This window comes from Epinephelus lanceolatus, chromosome 7 (assembly GCF_041903045.1).
Source record: "Epinephelus lanceolatus isolate andai-2023 chromosome 7, ASM4190304v1, whole genome shotgun sequence".
Taxonomy (NCBI): domain Eukaryota; kingdom Metazoa; phylum Chordata; class Actinopteri; order Perciformes; family Serranidae; genus Epinephelus; species Epinephelus lanceolatus.
In genome coordinates this window covers 22,629,032-22,634,920 of record NC_135740.1, presented here as the reverse complement: position 1 = coordinate 22,634,920, position 5,889 = coordinate 22,629,032, and the positions used below count along the sequence as shown (strand labels likewise).

The following is a 5,889-nucleotide window of genomic DNA, read 5'->3' as shown; positions in this document are numbered from 1 at the left end:
GGCACAGGCTGTCGCTGCCTGGTCCATGCAAAAATATTTTTTAATTCAAATAAAGCCTTACCTCGCTGAGATAAAATGTCCCATTGAGTTATGACATAGGAAGGTCTTTTCAGTCTGTTGTTTCATCGGTATTTGCTTTTTTAAAGCAGAATATCACACTATTATACTGAGCTATTCAGACCAACCCACAAAGACTCTTTGTCTTTCCGTCTCTAACTTTCCAGTGATTTTGATTCATTGAGCTCATTTTTTGCTCAGCTGCACATCCTGTCCCAGGAAGGAAACCCAGCATCTGTGAACAGACGAGCCACTTCCTTACACAAGTCAAGGCCTGTATGGTTTGGATCAGTCTAATCTTACAGGTGATGTTCCCCAGGGGCAATCTGATTTTACTGGAGGAGATCATGTCAGTGAGTGATCTGACCTGTATTTATAGCTGTGAGTATGCTTCCTGAGGGCTGAAGCCTGCTGAGGCTTTTATGGTCTCTGGTGGGTCTACATCAGTGAGAATGTCGCCATCCTCTGGTTAGTAACAGACAATAGAGTGAAATAAAGCAGCATCTTATCTGATGACTTGGGGAAAGAGCTACTTTAATGGAGAGTGCTAATCTCAATCATTTCCTCCACTTTTTGCGTTTATTTACTATCTGGAGCTGATTCACAATTCTTTAAGCAATATACTCCTAGTGTCAGAAACAGTTACTCTACTTATTCTCCAACCTTTTAAAATACAAAAAGACTTTCCAATAATAAAACTTACTTCTGTTCTGGATGACAAAGATCCCCTGAAATCACAGAGTATAACAAAACTGTAAGGTGGCCAGTGGTGGGGAAAGTAAATTTTTATTTTCTTGTTTTTTAGGAAAGGTTACGACAACACAGAAACAGGCTACAAGTAAAATTCCTGTATTCAATAGCTTACCTAAAATTTCCTGCAGGGCACAGTGAGGCTATTTCTTCTTGTCGTATTACTTACTGCAATTTTTCAAACTGATCCACTGTTGAAAAAAATATATATAGAAATACATATAGACATATAAATATTGCAGTGTATTCATCAGTGGGCCATAGGCTCAGTCACCATTGCTGATAGCTTTGCTGATTTCTTTGCTCTGTCAGCTGGTACTTCTCTTTCTCAGTGTCAAAGATCTCTCCCTCCTGGTGACGGGGCCTCCTCAGCTTCTTCTTCTTGAAGTAGGCATCATTGAGAGTTTTGGGGATCTTCATGCCAGAGATGTCGATTTTGGTGTTGGTGGCAATGCAGAACTTCTGGTGAGCCCTGCGCAGGGGTATTCTGTTCACGGCAAGAGGGCCAGTGACAAGCAGGAGACCACTTGAGAGCTGCTTCAGGAACACCACGCGCTTTCCACGGTGGCGACCAGTGAGCAGAATGAGGACAGTTCCTGGGGTGATGGAGCTACGCAGCTTCCTCTTGTGCTGGCTGAAAGGCTTCTTCCCGTGGCTCTTCAGCTTACGGGGAACATTCTCTGTGGGGTAGTAGCGTGGCATCTTGCGCAGCTTGACAACACGAGAGCCTCCATTTTTGTCTCCTCCAACTGTCTTGACAACAGTTGCCCGGGGCTTTGCCTTCAGCTTTTTCTCCACCTTGGTCTCAGTGGTCTCAGTGTCTTCCTCTTGTACATGGCCCTGCGGGTGAACATGGCAGACCGGGAGTAGCGGCCGATGCCCTTGGCCAGGGCTGGGTTCCGGCTCCCGTGCTTCTTCTTCTTGGCTGACTTCTTGTTGCCCTCTGCCATCTTTGCTATGAAAAAAAAAAAAAAAATCTAATCGTGTTATCAACAAATTAGGGCAGCCCCTTGTCTGCAGTTGACTTCCTGTCCCTGTTAAAGGTACCTGTCTAAAATTCAAACCAGAGCGGTGGTAGGCCTATGTGTCTTTCGTAGCGAGCAAAGTGAGCCCAGCTGTGATGGCTGTGCACACACTAAAAGGTGAGACATTAAAGCAGAGGCCAACATGGACCACACTGGCTCATACTTAAGGAAATAACACCGACATTATCCTGTGAGTATTTAAATAAACCACCTCTTCTTGTCTCTCCTGTCTGCCCTTTCAGCCGTTACTCTCGTGGCTGTAGGTTTCTTGACTCAGCTCTCTTCTTAAATCTCTTCATGCTGGAAAAACATCCTTTGACCGCAGCGCCAGACGAGCCACGAGCTATTGAGTCAAATTAACAAATCAGACCAACTTTTCAAAAGCTTCCAGGAAGGTCGATCTCCTGTCGATCAAGTGTATTTTGGATGAAAGTGTGACTTTTATTTCAGTTGGTTGATTTGGGAACTAAAGGTGTCTGGGCAGTGGATCTGAGAGGGCCGGTGGTGAGAACTTGGGTCAAACTGGAGGAGAATATTGGGTAAGCGGAGGGTCAGCAGGAGCAAACGGCTGAAAGAGTCCCATTCATGGAGCCATACCAGGAAAGGAAAGCAGTGTGTATTCCAAACTCAACGTCAGTGCTCAGTGGGTCTCACCAAGCTTGATTTCACCATCTCCCACAAACCCTCTCCCCAAAACACACACTCAACACACACACAGCACAGGTTTGTCAAAACACACGGGCCATGAGGCTGACTCAGCTCCTATTGGTGTTGATGGCACAGACCACCAAGGTTTTATGGAAGAATAACAATTTATAAAATTGGAAATGTAATATTTCCTCAGCCCACTTTTCTTCTAAATATCACCATATGTCGAACCGATACGTGTTGAACAGCATTTCAGAGAGTGAGGTAAAGTCATCAGAGATCCAGAGGAGGCTGAAAAACATCACATCCTTGAGCACAAGAAAAAAAGAAGCGGGGCATTTCCCTCAGCTTTGATGACATGTCGTAGTAAAAATGACTTGGATGTTTGTACAGGTTACCCTTGTAAATGGCACTCTGTTTCACAGGAAATAAATCTACTTTACATTCCACACATTTAGCAGCTCACGTCTGCGCTCACTCTGCACGTAATTACCTTCAACTACACCCAGTGAGATTTGTTATTACTGGGGACCTTTAATGTATCACAACCTGCCTTTATGTACAGTAGCAAAACATTTTTAAGTAGCACACTTTAAGATGTATATTAATATCTCACTCCAAAACATGACTGATTGGTTAATTAATGAAAAAGCAAGAGGAAATTTCAAATATGGCTTTCAGATGTTCATCCAGGAGGCTTTGCTGGAGGATCATAATGAAGTGTTGTGTCTCGCCTTCCTGCCCAGGTGCTGCTGCGGATCCATGAGAGCCAAATCAAACACACCTTTAGTCTTGGGCTGAGGCCAGCGCTGGAGCCTTGGACTGCCGCCTCACCTGTGAGGTCCCACCTGGTACAGCATGATGTGTGGACGTTGTAACTGCCACAGAGAAAGGAAGCGTCACCTGAAAACAACTGAATGCTGTTTGCACTGATTAAAACTGATTTTTTTTCCTAACACATACACACGCTTTTTTTCTTGCACTGCAGATCTGCTGATTGTGGAGGTTGTGGCTGTTGAAACTGACTTGGTAAACCACATCCACCGTTAGAGCGTTGCTTACCCACACCCAAATCTGATCATCAGTGAAGAACTGGGTGTGGTTGTTATGTCACTGTGTTGTTTTTGCATATACTTTTCATATCATCTTTACAAAGGGAGTAGCTGTATATTTGGTCAAAATTGAATTAAGATACATACTCCGACTGCCAAGAGAGAGACCAATGAGTGTGGCAATGGACTGGGTGCCTGAGGCCGCCAAGAGAAAGAGAGGGAGGCCAAGGAAGATGTGGAGACAGATGTTTAAGGAATCAAGGAATCACCAGTTAGACTTTCACCGCCTTCAATTTCGTCCTTGCCCCTTGATGCCTCGGGCGCTGTTAAACTACAACGGCAACTGGCCGCATATCATGCCAGCGTTAGAACTTACCTTTTATCATTGTTTTCTGAGGCCGCAAGTCACTGCCCAAGCGCTGGATTTCGACAACTTTGGAGTCAGACCGGACTCGGAATGCAGTCTGGCAAAAAACTGGCCAACCCATGAATTGGGAGCTGTTGGACTGAACATTTCGGTTTACAAGAACACCATAGTCTTCTAGACACTCTGGGGAAATGCTGCAGCACAGAGGGAATGTTTGATTTACTTAATGCTTTGTGAATTCATGTAGAAATAGAATGCGCTGTTTCTTTGAACAACAGCACTCTCATTTTAGTGTAGAGCATCAGATTGGATTTACGAATGCACCCTGTGTCAGTGGTGCTACGTGAGTTAACAACAGATGAGGAACGTCACACAACCTTGCTTCCAATTCCTCCCCAGTGGCCACTCGGGGTGCTGCAGTGAAAAAATCCCCTACAGCCCACAAAGGATTTCCCCTGTAGAACACCACTGCAAAAGAGATGCCTGCGAAACAATTGACAGGACACCTTGAATTGCAAACAAGGCCAGTATATCTCTTTGTATTATGAATTTTTGACCCATGGAGGCTTTATACTTTTTTCAAAAATCCCTCAAGCTTGGAAAGGCGATTTAGAAATCAGTTATGTCATCACAGTGTAACATCTATAAACCCAGTGGGAGCTCACAGACAGAGCCAGTGGGAGAACCACTACTGCGTACCCTGGAAATGAATCTAGAAGTTAGAAACTTCTTTGGGCGTATGCACCAGGCGCCATCTTTGGGTCCGGTTTCTAGTTATTCTTTCTCCTGCACAATGATGACAAAATATCTCCTCCATGAAACTGCTCACAACAAGGTGTGTGATTATCTTGAGGAGCTGGGTCATGATTTCTGGAGAGAGACATTGCTGTTGAGCTTTTCAAATGTATTTTTTTGATGCTTGAGCACCACAACCTGAATGCCATCTAGTTCCTTTATATTAGAACCATCCCTTTAAGGAGACCTTTCAAAGGGTTTTATGTTCTCAACAATGTTTTTGTCCTGGGTGAGATGTTCAATGTTTTCGCGGATTAATACGCTGAAATCACCCGCCTACAGTTCATAGTCAACTGACGCTGTACATCTTGAAACCTGTGCACTCAACTTTGAGAGCAAGACATTTTTCTTGACTTCAGACATTGATATCTTTGGCTGAACAGATTTTTACCATTAACTGCATTTACATAACTACATGAACTATAAACTGTAAATAATCCAAATAAAATATATTTATTTTTTTGTATTCCCAGTGGATTATCTAAAGACAGATTGTATCTGCACTCATGCATCTGCATTTTTTGCTGCCCTGTATTTTTGGGGGTTAAATAAGTAAGCTTAAAAGGCATAAAATGAAGGCATTGCAAAGTTTCTATCTGTTTTGCAGTTTGCAAAACTTTTGAAGCCTAAAACTTTTTTTTTCTCTTAACTTCTGTGCTTCTGTAGTTACCGCTGTCTGCCTTCATAGGGCAATAATCATTGACTTTGTTGCCCTAAAATTACCCCAGACTTGATGAACTGATGTTGAAAAAATGATAACAGATGATGTTGAGCAAACTCTAGAAACAAAGGTACTTTTGTATGTTGAAGAGGGACGACAAGCTTAATTCCTATTGAAGTGGAGGTTTTGGCTCAGGGTTGGCGCACAGGAAGAAAGAAACCTCCATCCAGTCTTACTCAGATTAGAAAATTGGGCAGAGAGGGGGAGCAATGTGCAGGTTTACTGGCAGGGCTGCGTTGATTAGAAAGAGGGTAGTGTTCATGGTGAAGGGGAGCAGCCGTATTCAGTAACAGCACCTCTTCCTTTAGCCAAAGCCAACATCTGGTGCCGACCGACACAGAGCAGTGGCGGCAGCAGCAGCACCCCCCAGCCTCTGCTTCCCTTTCAACTCATTATTGTATTTCATGGTTCCTTAGTAAAAGGCTTACAACCTGGTCTGAAAGTGACGTACAAGTGAGAAGACTGTGTGTGTGT

At 43.8% G+C, this 5,889-nt stretch overlaps 1 pseudogene; it reads right to left on the bottom strand.

Annotated features, from left to right (window-relative positions):
* Positions 1-1,062: 1,062 nt before the first annotated feature.
* LOC117260825 (large ribosomal subunit protein eL6 pseudogene) lies at positions 1,063-1,791 on the bottom strand (annotated as a pseudogene).
* Positions 1,792-5,889: the final 4,098 nt, after the last annotated feature.